This window comes from Protopterus annectens, chromosome 14.part0 (genome assembly GCF_019279795.1).
Source record: "Protopterus annectens isolate FY-2018-M chromosome 14.part0, PAN1.0, whole genome shotgun sequence".
In the NCBI taxonomy this organism is placed as follows: Eukaryota; Metazoa; Chordata; order Ceratodontiformes; family Protopteridae; genus Protopterus; species Protopterus annectens.
The window spans coordinates 1,160,103,581-1,160,128,125 of NC_056748.1; the positions used below are offsets into that span (position 1 = coordinate 1,160,103,581).

A 24,545-nucleotide genomic window follows, 5' to 3' on the forward strand; every position below is an offset into this window, starting at 1 on the left:
TTTGTATCCTATGCTACAGCTTCGCAAGGGAAGGCTATATCAAAACAAACCATTTCCAAATGGATAGGACATTGCATTTGTTTTTGCTATACCCACCATGAAAAACCAGTTCCTGCTACCATAAGGCCCCACTCTAAAAGGGCAACAGCTACATCTACAGCCTTTCTCAGGGGGGTCCCAACCAAGGAGATTTTGGAAGCTGCAACTTGGAGTTCAGTACACACCTTCACCAAACACTACCACTTACCACTTTACTCTAAGACTAGAGTTGGCTTCGCCACTGCAGTTCTGCAGGGCCTTCTAGCCTCCTCTAACCCTCTTTGACTCCTCCTCCCATCCTTAGCTTTGGGATTCTACCCAAGTGTGATGACTGCAGCAGGGTAACACGATGAACATAGTACAGTTTTGTACCTACCATAAATGTAGATGTTCGAGTGTACACCCTGCTGCAGTCCAGGTTACCCTCCCTCCATCCCCTCTGATCTAACTGGCTAAATCTTTACAATGCCTTCCTGATGTATTTGCTTATAGCTGGAGGGATGTTGTGTTTTTGCTAAATTTCTAAAATTGGTACTAATCATTGACCACCTTTTTGGGGGAACCTGACATCTGGGGCAAGAAACACTGAAGAAAATGGCGTCTGATGCATTATATATACCCCTGGCGCATTGACGTCAGGAAAGAAGCGACAGCAACCGACGCCGGACCAAGACTTTGGAATTCAGGCCAACTGCGGGACCGCCTGACGACAAGATAACCCAAGTGTGATGACTGCAGCAGGGTGTACACTCGAACATCTACATTTATGGTAGGTACAAAACTGTACTTTAATACTACATTTGAACTAGCTTACCTGACAGACTTGAAGTTCTTAACATAGAAAACAGTTTCACTGATTGCTCTGACATCTGCAAGAAGAGTATGAGTTGCAAGCTCTTATGGTGGTGTATCAAACCTGTCTCATCTTCCGCAAAGACAGGCTTTGAGAACTAATTATTCTTTTATGCCTAAAGTGGTATCTGAGTTTGCATTAAGGCAAATTGCCTATCTTCCCCCCTTTTTTCTTTTATGCACCTAAACTTAAGTGAGAAAGGATACTCCATACCTTGGATGTCCACAGATAACTCAAGTACTGTCTTGACAGAGCTAAATCTTTCAGCTCTTTGGATTAATTGTTCATTTCTTGTAAAGGTAAGGGCCAACTTGTGTCAAAACAGACTATTTCTAAATGGCTGTCTGAAGCTATTACCTTTTGTTACACTCACCATAACAAAAGTTTTCCAGGCAGGATCAAGGCCCACTGTATATGGGCCTTGGCTTCATCTATGGCTTTTTGGAAAGGATTGGATTTTAAAGGTATTCTAGAAGCTATAAACTGGTCCTCTCTATATACTTTTACAAAGTACTATAAGCGTGATTCTTCTCTATGTCCAACTCAAGCTTTACTAAGACCATTCTGCAGGAATCCTGGACTCTTTTGCTTCCTCTTCCCAAATGTAGTTAGCTAGAGTAATATACCCATATAGCTAAGGCTACTGCAGCAGTGATCAGTATGATGACCATAGTACATTTGTATAAGTAAAACTTGCTATAACAATAGATGTTTGAATGAACACTGTTGTAGTAGCCGCACCCTCCCTCCACCCCCCCTGATTTTTGTAGTGTTTTTTTATACTAGGGTGTGGACATTTATTTTTTGTTGTTCCTAGCCTTGTCCTTTCAGGGATCAGCCTTCTTCTGTCTTTTGGCAGGAAAGCTCTTAAGGGCTTCACACCCAAACTTGTCTTTTAGTCAACAGTTTGGGTGCATGGAAGTTACCCTAATGTTTTGGAAGCTCACCGGTTGTTATAGCATTGGCAGGATATAACCCATATAGCTAAGGCTACTGAAGCAGTGATCATTTGAACATCTACTGTTATGGTAAGTTTTACTTACACAAGTTTAATTTCTAGTGCCACTGTACAAGAACAAATGAGAGATTCTCAACTGTGGCGGTGTAGAGGTATTAAACTGTTGTCACACTGCATGAAAGTGCTGGATAGGGTGATTGATAAATGAATGTGCAGTAATAGAAATAAGATGGAAGATGAGCATTTTGGATTCAGATCAGGATGCAACCTGTTCGATATTTAAGACAGATAGCTGGGAATAAGCTAGAGATGAGGAAAGACTCCAGCTGGGCATTCCTAGACATAGAAAATGCAGATGACAGCATCTCAAGAAAGCTGTTTAGGCAGTCCTGTGATGGTTTGAAGTCCCACAAACATTGGTAGAATTAGCACAGGGTATGTACAAGGACCCATTGGAACACATAGTGTTCTAATTCAGAGAGAGCTCCCAGTGAGAGAGGGTGAGCATCAGGGTTCTGCTGTGAGCCCACTGTTTTTAATAGTGGTGATAGTGTACATTAGCAAACAGGTTTGAGAGGACAGATCAGTAAAAGCGCTGTATGCAGATGATGTGGCATTAGCAGTCCCTGAACAGGAGCTAAAGCAAATGACAGCAGAATGGATTGGAAAACTTAAGGCACAGTTGTTAGCTCAAGTATAGACAAGGCAGTTTAAAAAAATAAGCATATTGGGAAAATCAGAAGAAACTGAAACTTAAGATAGAAGGGAAAATAGTGGAACTGGAACAAATCTGGGTTTCTGGAAGGGGTTGCTGAGGAGAAGGGAAGCCTGAATGAGAAGGTCAGAGCTAGAGTCAAAGGGGCTACAGCCAAGTGACAGACAGTGTCAGCAGTAGTGTGTAGAAGAATTCTAAAGAAGCTGAAAAGTAAGATGCACAAAACAGTGGTGCAACCAGTACTTCTGTATGGTACAGAAACCTGGGCAGTGAAAGCAGAGCAGTTGAGGAAGGTAGAGGTGATACAGATGATCACCTGCGAAGGGTAGTAGAAGCACACTGTGAGACAGACAAAGAAATGGGAACATTAGAAGATAAGCCAAAGTTGCTTCAACTAAGAGAAGGTTAGAGAGACCTTATTTACAATGGGCTCCCTATTGAAATGTTGGTGCTCGAAATGCCAAGTGCGGACAAGCTGAAACAAACAACCAAAACTACAGAAGAAGAGTGAATATTTAACATTGTTCTTCTCTGAGCTTCTTTTTTGCAGGGGGACAAGCCCCCCCACATACACGAAACTTATATGTACCAACTCGGTGATCACTGTACTTCACAGAAAGGAGAATATTCTGGGAAATGACTGTCTCTGATTTAGCATACATAATTCCATTTTTCAGCCATTCAGTCTCCGTGTTTCAGGACTTTCTCCACCAGGTCCTAACATTTCAAATGGTTGCCATTGCAATGGCTTTGGGCATACATATACACACACACACACACACACGTATATATATATATATATATATATATATATATATATATATATATATATATACTGGAAAGAAAACAATTTTGTGAAATGACTGTCAAGAAAAAGTTGTGACAGTGAATATCGAGAGATAAACATGCTGGAGGGATATATTCCTATCCCAGAGACCTCCCATACTCTGGAACAGACTACCTATCTATGTCAAACAGAGCTCCTCATTAGCACTCTTCAAGAAAAATCTTGATGATTGGATGAGAAATGGGAAATTCATCCCGGGGATCACTTCTGTGGCTCTGCTCGACAGAGGCACAGGAAAATAATTTTCTTGGGTGGCGAAAGCCAGGGTACATTTTTTGGCTAGGCTTGTATGGGCCAGAGACTTCCCATACTCTGGAACAGACTACCTATCTAAGTCAAACAGAGCTCCTCATTAGCACTCTTCAAGAAAAATCTTGATGATTGGATGGGAAATGGGAAATTCACCCCGGGGATCACTTCTGTGGCTCTGCTCAACAGGGGCACAGGAAAATAATTCTCTTGGGTGGTGAAAGCCAGGGTACATTTTTTGGCTAGGCTTGTATGGGCCCTAGGGCCGATAGCCTAGTACCTACCTATGAACCTAGGGATGGCTACAGTTGATGTGGCATCAGTCCCAGGTAGAAAATGGGAAGTTGGGAGTTAATGATGATAAAGTTGCAAACAGACCAATAGTTTCAAGCATTGGCCAGCAGAAGGAAAATACTAAGATACCTTTATTAGAAAAGATTTTTGAGTTCATCTGCGTACTGCTGGGCTATACTGACCTCTCACTTGATCAAACAAACATCCCTTCCTTCCTCTTCAAGGTACATGCAAGCTTGTCTGTACGGTAGTCCCTTTTGTGGGGAAAAATACTAATTCCTTTCATGTGATCAAATGTGCCTGACCTTTAATTTTACATAATAAGCCCTTTCCATATGCAGTCATGCTCATTTTCAGTTGGGAAATGTTTAGGATAAGCTTGTGGGGTGGGCATATGGCCAGTAATGCATACAGTTGCACAAAACTTTGCACTAAGTAGGTCTGGTTCTGTCTTGAAGAGGGACAGAGCCCTGACTTTGACCAGAAACAGACAGCAACAATAGTAATAGTGGTTTGGATGTTGAAAGATCCAGATGGGAAAGAGTGGGAGTGAGTGGCTTGTGCTGCTTCTCTCATCCCCCAGAGAGAGATTGGAGATTTCTGGTCAACAGACTTGGGAACAAGAACTGGAAAAGATTTCAAACTTCCTGAACCTAAGGTAAAGGAAGAGTTGCTGAAATCTCTGGCTGTGGGTGGCTTCTACAGTAGGCTACCATGCAGTGTGTTGCAAATTTGTGTTAATGCCATGGTTGGCAGATTTAGTTGTGTATCTATACAGGTTGGCATGACTGTGGCTGTCCTGTTTCTAGGATGAGCTCAGGTAGGGCATTCTTGCTGAGGAACTACCAAAAGCAGCGTAAAAACCAAAAAATAAGAAATAAAAGATTCCACGAACCCACAGAAGTACAAAAATGGAACGTTCTAATACAAATTAAAATAAAAAACGAATGTAGCGCACAACTTAAAAACAACTAATTTTTTATTTTAATTTGTATTAAAATGTTCAGTTTTTTTAACTCCTGTGGGCTTGTAGAATCTTTTTATTTTTTATTCTTGTTGAAGAACCACCATTAACAAAAGGAACAGAAGCAAACATCCACAGATGAAATAAGACGAAGTTTATTGCACTCTAGCGCCTTGGCCAACAAGCCTTCAAGGAGTGAATCAAAACCCAAAATTACATCCCATAAATACTCAAAACAGTAAAACAATCAAACAATCAACACATCCTTCATTATCAGTTAATTAATTAGATGCTGCCAATTAAATTCAGTATTAAGTCACTGTGGAGACAGAGTATTATACTTAAGAATAAAAACAGGCTGTTTATGCAACAGTTTATCTTTCATAGACATTACCTCACCCGTACCTAAAAGAATTTGTTCCAGAACACATCCCCCAATCAACATAAAATTTCCAGAGTATCTTCTAAAATGTACAGCTAGGGGTTTGTCACAATTTCTATTCTTAATGTCCCTTATATGTTCTTGAAATTTATTTTAAATATTCTTTTAGTTTCCTCTGTATAATAGTTATTGCAGGAGCATTTCAGAACATATACAGCCCCCACACTACAACAAGAAAAAACCTGATTCAGACTGAACCTAGGTCCAGTTATTCTAGACAAATTATCCACTACATAGGGGAAAATTAGAGCATCTACCACATGCATAAGTACCTTTTAGAAATAGGGTCTGTCTGAAACACTATACATCTGGTATCTAAAATTTACTATGTACTAACATGTCAGAAATACTATGTCTCTTCTTAAAATAAATCAGTGGTGACATTTGTAAAAACTTTGCCAGAAAATTATCTTTAAAAAACATAGGCCAAAAATTAAAAAAAAAAAATAATAATAATTTCGTCACTAAGAACATTATACACTGAGAAAAATAGATTTCCTTCCTAACACTGAGTCACCCATACTATTATCTTGACTCAGAGAAGGAAAGTCAAGTCTATTCCTTTTATTAATATTCTTATTTGATACTTTATCCATAACCCTTATAGCATTAAAATGTTCCCGAACTACCCTATCTAAAGCATTCTGAACTACGTCAGAATCCTATCCCCTTTGGATTAACTTATTTGCAGTGCAACACACCTCATATTCAAAATCTAAATCATCACTGCAAAGTTTATTAAAAATTCCCCAAAAGGCAACGAGGATAATAAGTGTGGAGGATGACAGCTAGTAAGTACCATGCAGGAACTGATTTCCTCCCACTGCTTTCCTAAGAAAAGTAGTCTTTATTGTATATACCATATAAATTCAGGTCTAGAAAGGCAACATTAGTACCCACCTGTATACCATCAAATTTAAAAGAAAATATATTAAACTGTAAAGAATCAACAAAAATATTTACCCTCTTCTGACCCCCTTTACAAACAAAAATTAACTCATCCATATATCGAAAATAATATATAACATGATCCATATAAAACTTATTTTGAAACACATATTCTACCTCAAAAAAAGATATACATTTGCATACATGGGGGTGAATGGAGCTCCCATAGCTGTACCATGTATGTGATGAAAAATTTCATTATTAAACACAAAATAATTATTCTGTAAACAAAATTCAAGCAACTCAATAGCAAAACAAGAAATGGGAGAATCTCCCAGAAAGTATTGTTAATGCCTGAATACCATACTGATGTAGAATATTGGTGTATAAACTTTGTACATCCATCACTAACCAATACATATCTTCTTCTCACTTTATATGGGATATTTTATTAATAAAATCCTGCGTATCCCTAATATAAGCACAAGTTAATTTAACAAATGAAAATATTCATGTAAAAATAAACCAAGGTTGTGCAAAAAATACTTACATGCAGCCACAATAGGCCTGCCTTTTAACTCATCCAAACCCTTAGGAATTTTAGGTAGGCAATAACAAGTTGCTAAATCACAACCCTGAACTGAAAATTTTCTACCTAAGTTATTATGACTAAAATAACCAAGCCTTAAACCCTTTTGTAACAACAAATGATAGTTATCTATGTCTTGGTTATACATATTAATACTACATCTTTTATAGGTAGCTGTATTATTTAAAAACCTGTAACACATATCTGGATACTGTTTATAGTTCATATTCACAATACCATTACCTTTATCTGATGGCTTAATAACTGTACTCTTATCCTTACTAGTTTTATTTAAGGCCCGCCATTGGTCAGTAGATAAATAGCAAGGAACATCTGCTTTTGATTTCATAAAACTATTGACCAGTGATTCTACAGCAAAATTCAGTGGTGCTGAAAACTAACAATTTCATTATTAAAAGGTGTAATAAAACAGCCTTTACATTGAATTTTGTCTGTATCCAATCAGCAATATACATTTGGTCTACCTTCCTCCACCTCATTAACATCAGAAATACAAGAGAAAAATCTTCATTCAAACTGTTATCTGTAGTATCCTCAACACGCTCACATTGAGAAAAATAAATTGCACCTTTCATATTAGTCGGTAAATTTCACTTTTTATGATATGTGCATGAGGAAGAACAGTAGGAAGAAATTTGAGTCTTAAATCTAAAACTGACTCCGAGAAGTTGGTAGGTCACAACCAGAAAGATTAAGAATAGCAGAAGAAATGTCCTTAAAAATCACATTGCTATATACAGTTTGCTCATTGCCATCTGACCTTTTTATTCTTGATGCCCTTTTCTGGGGGTGTAGCTGGTGTTATGAAGAGAAAGCCCTTATTACTGCTAATAGTCTGGAAGTCTCACATGTGGTTGAGGTTCAGAAAGAGGTTATTGGTAGCATATATTCTACAAATGTAAGGAGTTGATTCAGTGCAAGTATTACTTTTATAGTGTGTCAAGTCTTATACTATAAAGAAAATTTAACCTCAGCATACAGATATTTTTGTTGAATTGGTATAAAATAGTGTGGCTATTTTTGGTATTGATAATGGCTAAGAAAGCTATACCTAGAAAATGGAAAACCGAAAACAAACTATCAATAAGAGAGTAGAAAAAATGATTACAGAAATTTAAAATATGGAATTGAGAACTACTGGAGATTAGAAACAGAACTTCATAGTAAGAAAATGGGCTGTATGGGATGTTGTTTGGGAATTTGAGCTTAAAGAGAATGTTGATATTGAACAAAATCCCTAAATATATATATATCTGTTTAATAAAGGAGACTCCAGTACAAAGTGATAAGTCACTGGTCCAGCTGTTAAGATTCACAGTTGAATGCAAATAAAATAATATGGTATTTAATTAATTCCTGATCTCATATTAGGCTGTAAATAGTTAATTTTTGTGCATGTGTTAACCGTTTTTGTTTAATGATCAGTGTTAAATTAAACATGGGATCCGATGACTATTTTCATCCGAGTCAGTATATGGGGTTTTGGATCCGATCTTGGAACCATCTTTGAAGCTTCATGAATCCAGAGCTCTGACTCCTTCCCTACCCATAATACCCTGCACTCTGTCCTTGTACCTCAGATCTCATTTGCCACCTGAATCATCAAACGCGTTTCAGAGCAAGCACTCAAAATGTTTTTGGTGTATCCTTTTTAAGGGCATCTGCATCTCTGCTCTTCTACTGAGAAACTAGTCTCTCCAGATTTACTTTGTTCTTGTTTTCCAAGGTTTTTAGTGTGAGTTATTGAAAAAAAAAACATTTATTTGCTATAGATTTTAGGTTAGACCTTAGGATAATTTATTTTATTTTTAATTCTAGGATTAGTTGTAGCCAGTGTGCATGTGTGTTTTTTGTCACTGGATAGCTCAGTGGCATCTTTCATCCAGAAGCCTCGCAGAGCAGGATGTCGATAGGACGATGTGGAAGTTCCTGAGGGCATAAATCCAGCTTGGAGTCATCCTTGAACTTGTCGAGTACTGGTCCAATGATCCTTCCTCTTCTACCTCTAGTATAAGTCCACCCCTCGGTTCTGGTTGTCATGCATCAGACTTGCTTCTTGTGCACCTTTGTTGGAGCCAACATGGGGTTTGATACTTTGCCTCCAACAGTATCCCTGTCTCTTTCGACTCTGAGGCTTTTGGATCCAGAAAAGTCTGTGAGCTGAAGCTTTGGTGCTGGAGCTCAAGGAGAGGGGTCAACTCCAAAGTTATCCGAGCTGTCTCTCTCTGTTGGGAAGTTTGCCCTCGACAGCTCAGGTCTGAAGTTGGTCTTGGCACCGGGGAACATCAGAACCGAGGTCTTCCTTTCTACTTTGGGCAGGAAGCGATCCCTTCATGTCCGATGTCTGCTTCAGCGTTCCAGGCTTTTGAAAGGGTTCTTGCTTTACCCAGAGAAAAGGTGTTGCCACTTAGCTTGGCTCCAACCTAGCATCAAGAGGTTTTTGCTTCTCCTTCCCATCATTCTACTTGACAGGAACATTCAGCACCCCTGTTCTGAGGCAGCTCACTGTGCGAGTTCAAAGTCTGATTCCAACCCTTCTGACCACCCACCAGCTCAGGGTTACTGGAAACAGAATGCAATTGAAAGCACATCTCCAGAGTAGTTTACAGAATACATATATCTGGATGATGGTGGAGGATCCCCAGGTCTCTCTTGGAAGATGTCACTTTTAGTGAAATCATGGAACTAATGAAACAGCAAGGGAGGATTGTCCACAGATGACCCTTCACTGTACATGAGCATGTTTCTGGATGCCTTTAATTCTGGCTCAGTTTCATCCTGGATAGCGCTGCCTGGTGATCCCCTAATAGATCTTATCACTCAGTGGGAGAGGAAGGACCCTGATGTGGAAGCAGTAACAAAGAAACTGGACAAGAGTTTAGCTTCACTCAAAGACAGGAAGGCAATGGTGCACCAGTAAATGACATAGTGGTAGTGGAGTCTACCAGGAAGGAGCTTTCGGAGAGAAGTTCCTCTGTCCAGCCCCACAACAAGGAGTCTAGGGCATTGAACATATTCTGGAAATGGACGTACACTTTAACGATCTTCAACCTTTGCGTGCTGAACTACTTAGCTCATGTAACCCATTTTCAGAGAAATTTGACCAAGGAGTTTTCCAAATCTCTTTCAGGTAACCTACTTGCGGATGTCTAGAAGACTGTGGACAACAATTTTCCACCTTGAAATCCATATCAAACATCACCATGCAACTGCTGTCAGTTGCAGGAGATGGTACAGCTTGGTCAGCAGGCACCAGTAGTACTGTACACAGTCCTGCCTGGATGAGTCTTTGTGAGTTTGTGGAAACCTTTAAGACATCCTTCATTAATTCCCCTTTTGATGGATCTACACTTTTTGTGTCAAAGGTTAAGGACACTCTCACCAGATGTTAACAGGATGGTAAGATCTTCTCTGCAGTGGAAATTCATTTTTGCACCCCTCAGTGGACCTTCTCCAGGAACCAGAGGGACAGCAAGATGTGGTTTTGCAGATCACAGGGATAGTACAAGACATTCGTGGAGACAGACTTCCTTATGGCAGAGGAGGAGGCAGTTCAAATGGATGTCACCCAAGATGCAGAAGTGGACCAGAAAGTCCAGGCTTTCATGGTCCATTTATCAAAAAGCCTTACCAGAGCCCCTGAGAGGTTGCCTGGCTGCTGCTCTGTGGAGGCAGTCATGGGGTGCCTATCCATAAACCCAGAACCCTGGCAAGACATAACAGATTCTTTGGTGCTAAGCATAATTTCCAGAGGCTACTTAATTGCGTTTTCCTTTCACCCAAAAGAATAAAGTACCCGACGTTCCACCCAGTCAATGGGAACAGAAATGTGCAAGCTGCTTGTAAAGAGATTCATCCAGCCTGTCCTCGAAGACCATTTAGACTCTGGGATCTCCTCAAGGTTCTTTTTGGTACCCAAGAAAATAGGGGACCTCAGACCCATTCTGGATCTGAGTAATTTAAATCGGTTTGTAAAACAGACAAAATTCTGCATGGTCACATTTCAGTCCATATTGCCTCTACTCTGAGGAAGGATGATTGGTTGTGCTCAGTAGATCTCCAAGCACACAGTGTCATGTAAAGATAGAGAAGCATCCCAGGAGGTTAATCTGTTTCTGGCTAGAGCCAATCATTATCAGTTCAGAGCACCACCCTTTGGTCTCACCACAGCCCCCAGAGTGTTCACAAACGTAATTGCCGTGGTTGTAGCTCATCTTCATCTGCAGGGGATTCAGATTTTCCCCATATTTTGATGATGGGCCCCTTACTTCCTCCTCCAGGCATCTACTCTTACACCATTTGGGCCTTTTGCTTCAGCTAATGCAAAACCTGGGAAACATGATAAATCTATTCAAGAGCCACATAGAATCTTCACAACAAACAGAATTCATTGGATGCCACCTGGATGCATTACTACAGATTGCCAAACTGTCTAAATCCAGGATATTCTCCCTATGGCTTGTACCTATTTAGGTACTTGCAACATCCTTCATCCTCTGTAAGGGTTTGTCTTTTAGGTCTAATGGCCTCCAAAATCCTTGTAGACAGATTCAGTGGACTTTTTCCATGCAGTGGTCTCAGAATGTTCATCCTTTACATGCTAAGATTTGCATCACTCAAATCTATAAGGATCATGTCAGCTGGTGGATAACATCCTGGTCAGTGATAGAAGGTCAACCCTTCCACATGGATCCAGTATCAGCTGTTGTAATCACAGCCTTTTCCTTCTTGGGGATGGGGGGACATTTCAGAGAGACATTGGTCCAACGCTCTTGGACACATCTAGAGGCCAAACTTCACATCAGTATCTTGGATATGAGGCAGTCCTCCTAGAGTTGCAGGCCTTTCGGGACTTTCTCTCCAAGAGTGCGATTTCAGATAGATGGACAGTGTTGCAGAAGTCTGGTATGTCTACAAGCAGGGAAGGGGAGCTGCTCATATGCCTTGGTCGGGAACCCCTTAGAGTATGTCAGTAGGCAGTGTCTTTGCACAGATTTCTGATAGCAATGCAAATCCCAGGGATGTCTACTATACTGGCAGACAGACTGAGCAGGACTATCTTAATGACACACAAGTGATTCCTCAATTCAACGGTGACAGCTTTGATTTTTTATCACTGGTGCCAACTTTTCTGCAATTTTTTTTTTTTTGTATCCTACCTGAATAACAAATACAGCAGTTACTTTACCCTCCTCCCTGCACAGGGACAGTCACTTTGGGCTGCTCTAGTCCAGAGTTGGCCTCTTGGCCTTCTTTATGCATTTCCCCCATTGCCCTTAATGAACAGATTTATTCAGAAAGCAAGAAAGTACAAGTTCAGGGTGACTCTCATTGCCCCTTTCTGGCCCCAACAAACATGGTTAGCGTTCCTCTGGCTTCTTGTAGTACATCCCCCATGGATGTTGGATCAATGTCTAAATCACTTTGTATTTATATTTCACCTAAAACTGCTATAGTGGAGCTTAAGAAAATTCTGGGAGAAATAATCAGTTTTCAGCAAGGAATATTATTTGTAGGTGGGGACTGGAATTTAATTTGCAGCAGTGAAGATGTGCCTGGGGGGCTCAGAAGGGAAAGTATAACAAAGGAGGGTAGATTTTTGAAGAAATTTATGAAAATATTTGGCATGGAAGATGTTAATTCAGTAATAGGAGTTCGGGGTGAATTTACATATTATTCCCCACAATATAAAAACTAGGTTAGGCTAGACAGAATTTACATTTCATAAGAACATGTACTTTTAATTGAAGGTCTTGATATGCACCCAATAACTATGTCATATAATATGCCAATAATAAATAGAATAAAAAAAATGAACAAGCACTGGAATCTGTCTCGTTCCAACCTCACCACCACGAGTGTTGAGGAAAAGAACAAAATATAAAGAAATTAGTGGTGTAAAACTTCATTGATGAGCTCAGTCACAATAATTTCCAAAAATCATGAAACCCAGGTAATGTTCCAAAGCAACAAGCCTTTATTCGTCACAGACAATCGATCCTCAGTAACAAAAAATCTGAAGTATTTTAATAATGTTTAACATATCAGCTGTTATATACTTAGAAGTAGGTGTGGAAAATATGTATTGTTTAATTTTAAACCAGCCTATTTATGGCAAGCGATATAAACAGGGCAGTAAAATTGTATTTTAGAACAGCAAGTACCCACCTCCCACAGATCAAACTAAATCCTAGTTAAGGAAAACACTACCTATCTGTGCAACCCACATTCCAAGGTTAGGTATTAAGAAAAGCATAACATATACATAAAAAGGTATACATAAAAAGAATTTTAACTAAAATTGCTTTCAGCTAACTAATGCAATAAAGCCTTCATCAGATCTTTGACAAGAAGTAAAATCAAGAAAAACACATAGGTATCTAAACATAAACATAATCAAACAGGAACACTAACTATAAAGTACATATGTCTAATAATATCTAGTAAATATCCATCCCATGTGTATTAGTGTGCATAAAAACTAAGTTAACAGCTCAGAAAAAATGTCAGTGCTTTGCAAAAAAAAAAAAAAAAAGCCTGTCATGACATTTTTCATATTTACAGCCCCAAAAAACGTTTATGCAATGAAAACTAGTAGAAAAAACGCATAAAAATAAAGAAAACAGTGGATGAAGTAAACTAGTAATGTATAAAAGTGTGCAGGTATGTGCATGAGTGTCCATCACTATGGTAAATAGGGGAATTACACCAACACTACATGGTAATAGCTGCATGAAAAATGTGTGTTTTGAATTTACTGTTTAAACCTGTGGTGTTATGTAATAAATCTAATCAAAACAGAATTGAGGTTAAAGTAACTAAACATATATATATGTATATACATATTCTACAAATTTTTATTATTTAGTATATTTTTAATACATAAAAATATTCCTGAAAAAAATCCATAAAAACCTTTACAGATTGTGTCTCAGCTTACATAAATTCAGCGCGCGCTTAATAGAGCAATAGTAGTCCTGGTTTTCTGAATACATTTAATTTCACCTGCCAGCATAGTTCTTTTTTCTCATACACACATTGACATCCCCTTCAAGCTCATCCATCCCTACACGGTCCAAAATTATAAATTTAAAACCAGAATGTCTGGGGTGTTCTAATAAGTGTTTGGATAAGGCTTTCCCTGGCATTTAGAGGTCTGATGAAAAGGTCTTTTTACTGTGAAAGCATTCAACTTTTGGTATATTAAACACCGTGCACTACTTCAACTTGCTTTTATTTTGGTATGATTTATTTTGGAATTTTACCCTGCAGCCTTGGTAGTTGCTAGTACCTTTCAACTTGCTTTTGTTTTGGTACGATTTATTTTGTCCTTTTTCTATTTATGTCTGATGTCAGAAAGATGACCTGAAACCGTTCTTTTCAGTTTATTCATAGTGTTACCCAGTTAAATATAAGGTTGTCATTACACATGCCCCTATGTACAACTTTTTCAGTGTTACAGTTTTCTGAGAACAATAATCGACTACAGGGTACTTTCAAATGTCGATGTTTTGAAACAAGTTTTCCTTGATTAATACCACTGGTCATTTTATTGTCAGGGAGAAGATTTATAAGGTGACACAGTGTTTTTCTTGCTACACACATAATGTGATATATTTAACTCAGTGTAATTTTTGTCCTGCCGTTTACATAGGCAAAACTACAAGGAAATTAAGGCAGCATATATATATATATATATATATATATGTATATATATATATATATATATATATAAAATGGTTTCCCTTCACAAGATCGAATGAATGGAAGCTCGAAATGCATAAGCTCGTGACCAGAATCTCGACTTCCATTCACTCGAAATTGTGAATGGGAAGTTTAGGGTTGGAAAAAAAGAGTTCAGTTACCTTTTTGCAGGGGGCTAAGTCCCCCTGCACCCTTGCAGTTGTCATCTAAGAGCTGTGTGACCGCACTATAGCGGAGGACTGGGAAATCTTCCATTTTGCGCTTATGCATACAGCGCGGAATGGGAGATTTCCCTTTCCTTTGCTGTAGTGCGATCTCGGAGTAGGAATATTTAAGTAGGGGGGTGTAGGGGGCACAGGGGGGCAAAGCTCCCCTGCAAAAACATTAGAAAGGTGTTTTTTTTTTTTAAATTTCCCCTTCACATTTTCGAGTTTCTGTAAACTCGAGATTCTGGCTTCAGGGTTATGAATTTTGAGTTTATAGGAATTTGATCTTGTGAAGGGGAACTATATATATATATATATATATATATATATATATATATATATATATATATATATATATATATATGCATATATCAGATATAAAAAAAATTAAATTAATAAATTAAAAACAAAAAGATGACTAATGCTGTATATAAGCACATTGAGGAGTTCAGCACTCACAGTTTTAATTCTTTGATAATGGAACAGGTTAAAAATGATACCCAGGGTCGTGTTATCTAAACATCTGGATAAAGCTGAACTCAGATGGCAGTTGAGTTTTGATGCCATGAGTATTCCTGGTCTAAATGATACTTCTTCGATAAATTCCCTGTTAAAACTAAGGTTTTATGATGCTTTATAAATATTTCCTGGTTTTAGATTGGGTATGAATGCTAATTTTAATTGTGCTATTCAATCATTTAATTACAGATTGTATTGGTTGATGGGTCATGTGACTTTTAACTAATTTATTTAAACTGGATTTTTTAATGTGCATGTTGATCTGAAGAAGTCCCCAGTGGCAGGAACAAAAGTGCTTATCCAATAAATTCTTGTTTACTTCATGTTGGTGGTTTTATTGCAACAGGTTTTGTTATTTATTTAGTCTGTCAGTTCTGTTCTGCAGGTTTGTCAACAGTTTTTAACAACAATGCTTAAAGAAAAATGTATTAGTGAAAACTTTTATGAGTATTTGAACACTTTTAAAAAAAATAGGGTGGAAATGAAATGGAGCTATGGTTAAGAAGTAACAAGAATTATTTAGAGGGACTAACGTGTATTAAACTATTGCACAATAGGGGAAAATTCTCATAGAACAAGAAGAGGCTTAACTGTAGTATGTTAAGCAGAAAATAAGGGATTACCTGGAAAATTTACACAAATTTAGAAAGACTGCTGTTAAGCAACTTTTTTTTTTATAGTAACACTAGAGCACAAAAACTTTTAGCACAACGATTCAGGCAGCAGAAAGAAGAAAGAGCATTCTCCAAGCTTAGGGAGCCTATAACAAGGAAGTTAAGAGATCCTGTAGAGGTATTAGAAATAGTTTGGAAATTCTTGAAAGTCTGTAAAAAGCAGATAAATATGGAAATCAAGAAAAGATACAAATGGAAATGTTTATGGCAGAATTAAATATGGCAAGATTAGAGGTATATGAGGCTCAATTACTAATAGGACAGGAGGAGATGAGATAAAAACTGTGATGTATAACCAATCTACGGGAAAGTCCCCAGGAATGGATAGTATTCCTGTGGAAGTTTGGAAGGTAAGAGTGAAAAAACTGATAGAAGATCTGGAAGTGTTAATTAACAGTATTTTAAGAGAAGGAGAAGTACCAGTATCCTGGAAGAAAGCAGTGATAGCTGTAATACCTAAAGAGGGTAAAGACCCATCAGATCCAGCTTCATACAGGTCCATTTCAGTACTAAACCATGATTAAAAGTGTTCATGTCTGTAATGGCTAAAAGAATGGTAAAAGTAATGCCAAAGCTGACAGATATTGAAATGTGGTTTTGTGGAGGGGAGGCAAACATTTGACAACATCAACAGAACACTGATCATCCATTTTGAAGTAGTATGTAAGAAAATACAATTGTTGGTGGGTCTTGATGCAGAGAAAGCATTTGACAGAGTAAGCTGGGACTTTATGAGCAGGGAAATAGAAGCCTTTGCATTTCCTGCAAAAATTATAAGGTTGATTAGGAGGATATAAGAGGGATTGGAGGCAAAAACTAAAGTGGTTGTGGTCCTGTCTGATAATTTTTGCTTGAGCAGAGTGTGACACTGCCAACCCAGCTATCTGGAGTTTTGTAAATAATTGTATGCCATTTGTGAATATTGATATGATTTATATAGAAGTGTGTGTAAAGTACTGAGCTAAAATGTACCCACAGCATACCCTACTGGAAAAGAGTAGAAATGTATATAAACTATATACCTGTGCAAATATATGTTTTAATAGTAGAAACTGGAACATACAGAGTAAACTTGCAAAATTTCAAGAAAATAGGTTGAAATTAAAGTGTTTTACGATTGTGTTATCTCTCAGTTTCAGTTCAGCAGCAGGCACAATATCTAGAGCTAGAAGTTTTTGTATTGTCTTGAAACAAAAATAATTACTAGGTTTCAAATGTAAAAGTGTTTTATTGTTTTACAACTTCCAAGTTCTGCAAACTTCTGAGAGATATGTACTTCTCGCACAGAGATGTTAAAATTCTATTAGTTTCTGTTTAGCCACTGAAGTCAGGTGACAAAAAGTGATGTCATCCAAGCTGCCCCAGCAGTAATGTTTGAAATTAATTTAGGAACTCTCTGAGAGACTATGCATTTTGTATCTTGTCTTGGACCTAGCAAGAGCATCCACTCATCATCATCATCACCATCTGCACTTGCCTTGCTAATAGTAAGTAAGTAGGGTACAGTAATTTATTTTAGATATAGTTAGGAATATAGTAAAAATTAGATGTTTTCTGATATTTATTTGAGACTGTCCTGCAATGTTATTTTAAAGTATTTCCTGTGATTTTGAACTCTGAAGTTACTGTGTTTGTGTACTGAGTATTGCCTTGTTATTTTATTATTAAATATATTTAAACCTATCTTTGTGGCTATTTGTGAGACATAGTTGAGCTCTTAGAGTACTTCCATATGTATTTGGTGACATCATACAGGCGCCTCCTAAACAGCCTTGCAAGTCTTGGTCAAAAACTACCATTTGGATAATAGTAACATTACATAGTAGAATTGGACACCCTTTGTAAAGGTCTTATAGTAGCTGATAAGAAAGGGTTGGTGGCAGTGACAACTACTTTATAGTCTGGGAAGAAGGGGGCATAGCTATTCAACCTGTGTCAGCCTTCCCCAGATGTGTTTGTTTGTGTATAAATCAAATCTCAAAGTGTGTGTGTCAGCTATTTGGGCAGGGATATGAAGCACTGATTGCACCGGAGGTCTTGGTTTGACCCCTCAGCTGAGATCTTAACCCTGTAGCTGTGCCACTGGGGAGTCTTATTGGGGATCTGGAAAAAGAGGGAGAAACCATCCCCAGACTGACTGTGGTCTCTGTGTGCTATTAAGGGAAATTGTACTTTACTGTGTGTGTGCTTGTCATCCTTCCATTGTATACGTCCCTCACTGTTGCCAGTGGTGAAGATTGAGGCTCCTTCATTACTGGGCCAGTTCTGGGCCATCACACAGAGGAACCAGGCAGAGGTGTCCTACTTTCTCTTTATTTGCATTATATTTAGAAACATTGGCAAAGCAAATAAGAGACTCAGAAATTCAAAGATATAATTGGTATGGTAGTCAAAAAAAGCTGGCTGTATTTGCAGATGATATTATTTTATACCTGACAAAACCAGAGAGAGACATTACAGTGGTGTGGAACATTTTGAGACAGTTTGAAGTCTTTTCGGGATACAAAATTACTGAAGCTAAAACAAAGGAAACAGTGATAAATTATATACCCCTGTATGAATTGGTTTAGCAATATCCGCAGTTATGAGGACATGATAAAAATGAAGTATTTAAGAGTATGTATTAATTATTCTGGTGTGACAGCTAAGGATATTTGGGAAGAGATGAAACAAAAACTGAGAAAAATGGAAACTTTGTTATATGGATATGGATAGTAAAGTACAAGCAGTTAAAATGTTTTTAGTCCCATTAGTCTTATACACAGGTCAGGCATATTTTTAGATTTTATTTTTGTCAACCAGAGGAGAAGTTTTGAATAGCTGTTATCTGTTATTTTTCATGTTGGTGTGAATGACCTGAGACGTACCTCCCTGGACTACATGAAAAGAGACATGGAAGAGCTCTCTCATCATGTAGCCCAGGCTGGTATGACCCTGACCCTGAGTAGCATCCTGCCCTCACCAAGAATGATGCCTCAGTATGAAGAAAAAATTATCAATTTCAACAATTGGCTAAGCTTCTGGTGTCATTCAAAGGGGATCCAGTGTCTGTCAGCCTGGGACGACATGCTTGACAACCCGCGTTGCTTCGCAAGAGACTGCTTGCACCTGTCACCCCTAGGCTTTCGAATACTGGCCAAGGCTATTGCTGCCCCCATAGTGCCTTTTTTAGAAAAGGCTCAAAAGTCAAACCCACCTCCGTAAACAGCACAATTAACAAAAAACTGAGGGTTCTACTACTCAACGCCAGGAGTTTAAATCTCAAAATGCACGCGCTCAAAGCACTCTTCAGTATGGAGAACGTCAACATCTGTGCAGTAATTGAAACCTGGTTCAAGGCTCCAGAGAGTACCCCAGCACTGCTGGGCTACAACTCATACCACACGTTTCGGCCACAGAGCACGGACTGAAACACAAAAGGAGGGGGTGTATCCATATTCATCAAGGATACCTACACCTCCAGGTTAGTGGCGCAGCATGATACCTCTGAGATCATCCATGTGCAACTAACATCGGGCAAATCTGCAATGCAAATTGTGGCCTGATACAGATCACCCTCCATGACCCAGGACCACCATTCCACCTTTCTGGAGACACTGGAAAACATGAAGGTCCTACCAAACACCCGGATATTGGGCAATTTCAATTACCATACCATTCACTGGGAAAACTACTCGAGTACAAATTGCTTCCTGAAATTCATCAACTCAAATGCCCTGGATCAGCTGGTAAACTCCCCTACCATAGGTGAAAACATGTTGGACCTGGTCATCACCAGCATGGGTGACAGGTGTTCCACACAGGAGGTCAACCCGTCACTGGTTAGATCAGACCATAAACTAATCATTCTGGATGTCCACATTCCACTACCACCACCAACTAACGAAACCACAGTAAAAAACTTTTCTAAAGCAAACTTCACCTTACTCAAGACAGAGGTGGTAAGTTTCACAACCCCCACGCTAAAGGATAACGCTGCCCAAGATGCAGAAACCTTTACAAATGCACTCTATGAGCACCTACAAGGATGCATAGATCGTGCCATCCCTAGCAAAACCAATACTCACTCCTCTAAGAGAAGGAAACCAGTTTGGTGGACCCCTGCAATAAACAGGGTATACAATAGAAGGAGGGAACTACTTCTGAAAAAAAGCAAATCCCAAGAAGGAAAGACATCCCTGATCATTATCAGTAAGAAATTGAGGTCCCTCATGAAATCATTCAAGGCTGACTTCGAAAGAAAAATAGCCAAGGATTCAAAAATTAACCACAAAGCCTTCTTTAGCTATGTGAAGAATCTAAGTGGCAACTCGCAGATATGCAATGAACTAGTGCAAAATAGCACAAAATATACTGAATCTACTGATATTGCCAGCATCCTGGTAGATAGATTCATTTCACACTTCACCCCCTCTCACCCCCAAAGGGCCCACAACAATACTGGAAAAGTGTACTGTCCCATAAATCACAGACGCACAGGTGAAAACAGCCCTTTCAAAAGCCAAAATCACAGCGTCAAGTGGGACCAGATGGTGTCCCAGACTGCGTCTTGCATGAACTACAGAACTAACTAGCCCCCCACCTAAACACGCTGTTCAACCTCAGCCTCTCCACAGGCTATGTGCCCATAGAGTGGCGCACAACAATTGTTATTCCTCTCCACAAAGGAGGGGCCACAACTGACCCTGGTAACTATCGCCCCACAAGCCTGACTAGCCTGGTCTATGGCTAACCAAGTCCGCCTATGATTGCAAACTGGGAGCCATAATTGACTCTCTGGCTGACACGGATATCCTCCAAAAGGGCCTTACTGAGACGGACACCTGTTGTCAAAGTCATGGCCTCAAGCTAAATGCCAAAAAATGCATAGTCATCCCATTTGGGAAAAACAAAAAACCCACGAATTACCACATAGGTGGCAGCCCCCTTAATACAGAAGAGGTAGTAAGAGATCTGGGGACCCAGGTAGATAGTAATCTCTCCTTTGACAATCATATTGCCAAAGTAGTTAGGAAATCCTTCTATGTGGCCCATCTAATTACTAAAGGGTTGGCATCTAGAAATAAAGAGGTTATAGTGCCCCACTACTCGTCACTCATTAGACCCATCATAGAGTACAATGCTCCATTTCAGATGTACATCACAAGATGCTTCCAACAGCTGGAAAGACCACAAAAGTACCTCACCAAGAGGATTACTGGTCTCAAACATATGTCCTATGCAGCCCGACTGAAAAAAAACTCCGTCTGTACTCAGTGGCATATCGCTTACTCAGAGGTGATCTCTGTCTGACTTACAAAGCCATGTCCAACTCAGAATTGGTGGACATGCTCCACCTAAAGAAATCCAAGTCACTGCGAGCCACATGCTCTTAGTGAGCTAAACCTCGCCACAACAATAAATAGAACATGCTGGATGGATAGATTCCTGTCACAGAGACTCCCCATACTTTGGAACAAAATTCCAAATTACATCAGGCAGAGCCCCTCACTAACACTCTTCAAGAGAAACCTTGACGAGTGGATGGGTAACAGAAAATACACCCCTGGGATCACTTCATTGGCTCTGCTTGACAGAGGATCAGTTAATTAATCAATGGTGCAGTGAAAGCCGACACACTCTGGATAGGCTTGTAAATGCCCTTGGGCAGATAACCTAGTACCTACCTATGAACCTATTAATAAAAAGCTGTAGGACCTTGGAAGGGGAAGACGTCAAGAGTCAAATGGGATAAGCTGATTCTTCCGCTAGAACAGGGCGGATTGGGGTTACCCAATTTGAAGGGGTATTTCAGGGCCACACAGTTAAAGTTCATATACATAGCACAAGCAGAAAACTATAATTCAAGAAAGGGATGATGATAAAACAGGGGGGAAGCTCAAGAAACAGAGAGACTGGGATTTTAGATGCAGGCCTTTAAGGAGAATAACAATAGTCATACAGAATATTATGTCTTTAAAGTAGCCAAAAATATCCTAAGAACTAAGCTAACACTGGAATAGAGAAAGGGGATTCTGCTGATAGGGATGACTTGCAGTTAGGGATATAGACTGGCAAGAGAGGGAAATATGGTAAAATGGGAAGATGTTAAAAATTTGTTTGGACTGCAGGTTAGAGATTGCCTTCCCTGTCAAGGAATGATATCAGAGTGTAGGCAAAGAGAAAGAAATAGAGGGGTCCTAATTGAAAGACCAGCATTGCCGTTAAAGAAAGAATAATTAGTGTAGTTATCCTGCAGCATTTTATATGCTCTAAGAATCAATCAAAGGAGGTTAGAAAAGATTGGGAAGAGAGATTGGATAAGCAATTCACAAAGCAACACTAGGGGGGTCAATGTATGTCTCCCAAATATTGCAACAAAGTCATGGTGAATGTAGTAACAGAGATAAAACAACTGGAACTGAGATCCTTAGAAAAGGGTAGGAGCAAACTACTACGGAAAAATTGATAATTGTGGGAACAACACATACAGGGGAGAATGAGGTTTAAAAGAATGCAGGACTTACATGAGCTATGTAATATCTGAAAATCATTGGTTAGATTATAAGTGATGTATGTTTGCAGCTGGGAGTGTGTCAGTATGGTTTGTGATATAAAATGCTTGCAACTAGGATTGTGTCAGTATGGATTGTTTTCATTTATATAAATGTATGATTGCCTATGTTGTAACTGATAGCTTATTAAAGATGTTTCTTGTTAAAAAATAGGACAGGAATTGAATTATGTAATGTTGCTTAGGTTATATGATACATATAGCAGTATATGTGAAGTATCATGTTTGTAAATGTGATCTTGTTAATACAGTCTGATTGCTTTTATACAAATGTAAATTTGCCCATGTCACTAGTGATAATTCAATAAAGGTGTTTAAAAATATCTAAATCTCTTGACTCACTCGGCTAGATTGCCTCCTTCAGGTCAGAAATCTGTGAAACTGTTTAGTTTCTCCTTCGACTTTCTGACTTTGGCCAGAGATGCCAGGCTTCCAGCATCAGTTGTTCAGATTATTTCAGCCTCACAAAAACATCCACAAAAAAGGCTTGTCATAGCAAATAGAAAAGATTTTCTACTCCCATTCCTTCTATACTGGAGTTCCTGTCTGAGCTGTTCTGCAGTAGTTCCAGTTTTTCCACCATCAGAGTGCAAATGGCTATTGCACATTTCCCCATCATTCAGAGTGACACCTCCATAGCATCCCTAGAAGTCTCTAAAGCCTTTTGGAGGGGAACTTTCCTACTAAAGCCTCCAGTTAGGGTCTAAGCCCCTCCATGGGATATTACTATTTTGCTCCAGGCACCAACTCAACTTCCCCTTGAACCAGCAGTCTCAGCAGATATGAAGTTTCTCTGCCTTTGAAGACCATTTTAATCGTGACTGTTACATCGGCCAGAATAATCTGAGTTACAAGCCCTTTCTTGCTAGCCCCCTTGTCTAATTCTCCACAAAGATGTGGGTTTCTTTAAGGACTAATGCATCCTTTCTTCCTAAAGTGACATCCAGAGCAAATCCAAATCAGTCCATCAACCTACCATTATTTTTTCTCAGATTCTCCAGTAAAGGTGAATATACTGTGTATGTGTTGGACATTCATTGTCAACTTAGATTTTATCTTCATAGAACTGAACACTTGAGGAAGTCCAGTCAGTTGCTCATTGCATATTCTAAACCAAAAATGGGCAAAATGGTTTCTAAGATTGCTCTTTCAAGATGGTTATCACATTGCATTTCCTTTGTATGTACAAAGAAAGGCTTACCCTTACCAGCAAAACCCAAATCCCATTCCACCAGAGCAATTGCTACTTCAAAAACCTTTATGAAAAGACTTCCAATTGATAACATTTGTGCTGCTGGAACTTGGTTATCTGTTCACACCATTGGGTCTCATTATAAATTGGACATACAGTCCAGGGCACATTCCTGTCTTGGTTCTACCATTTTTAGGAATGTCCTTCCTTGATACCACCCAGTTAAAAGCAGCTTGGGGAATCTGTCCCATATGTTGAATCAGACGAAAACAGATATGGGATACAAACGTTATGTACTAACCATAATGATAGATCGAGGTCTGATTTTATTGTCATTCAACCTCCTGTCATCATGCCCCTCTTCCGAATTGTCATCTGTTGTCGGCTTGTGGATACCAGATGGAGCTCATATGGACCCTGTCTGTGTCCAATCCCATCAGACTTGATCTCCTTTCATAGGTTTTCTTCTTTAGGTTAGTGACACCCCCCTTTTCTAAAGATCATTATTCCTTCAAATGTTTATCTGGTAAGGGCAGACCCAATATGAGTTTCTAAGGGCACAGTGTAGGGAATTGTGGGTAGTGGAGGAGTTAGAGCCCTGGATCAGTGTAGCCTCAGAAATAGTGCTGAGGTCGGATCTGATCTGATCCGACACCCGTACGTTGATCAAGATGAAAATCAGACAGCACGGATCTATCGTTATGGTAAGTACATAGCTTTCTTATTAAGACTGAATTGAATATCTTACTGTGCTACTTGGATTTGCATGCTTAACACATGGCAAGTTATTGAGTGTAATCACTAATTGTCTGATATGAGACTGCTGTATTAATATTAT

The 24,545-nt window shown here is 39.0% G+C and overlaps 1 protein-coding gene across 3 annotated transcripts in view; it reads left to right on the plus strand.

The window, feature by feature from the left end:
- Positions 1-24,545, plus strand: part of ZGPAT (zinc finger CCCH-type and G-patch domain containing) — a 1,297,382-nt gene that overhangs the window by 525,292 nt on the left and 747,545 nt on the right. The window lies entirely within an intron of this gene.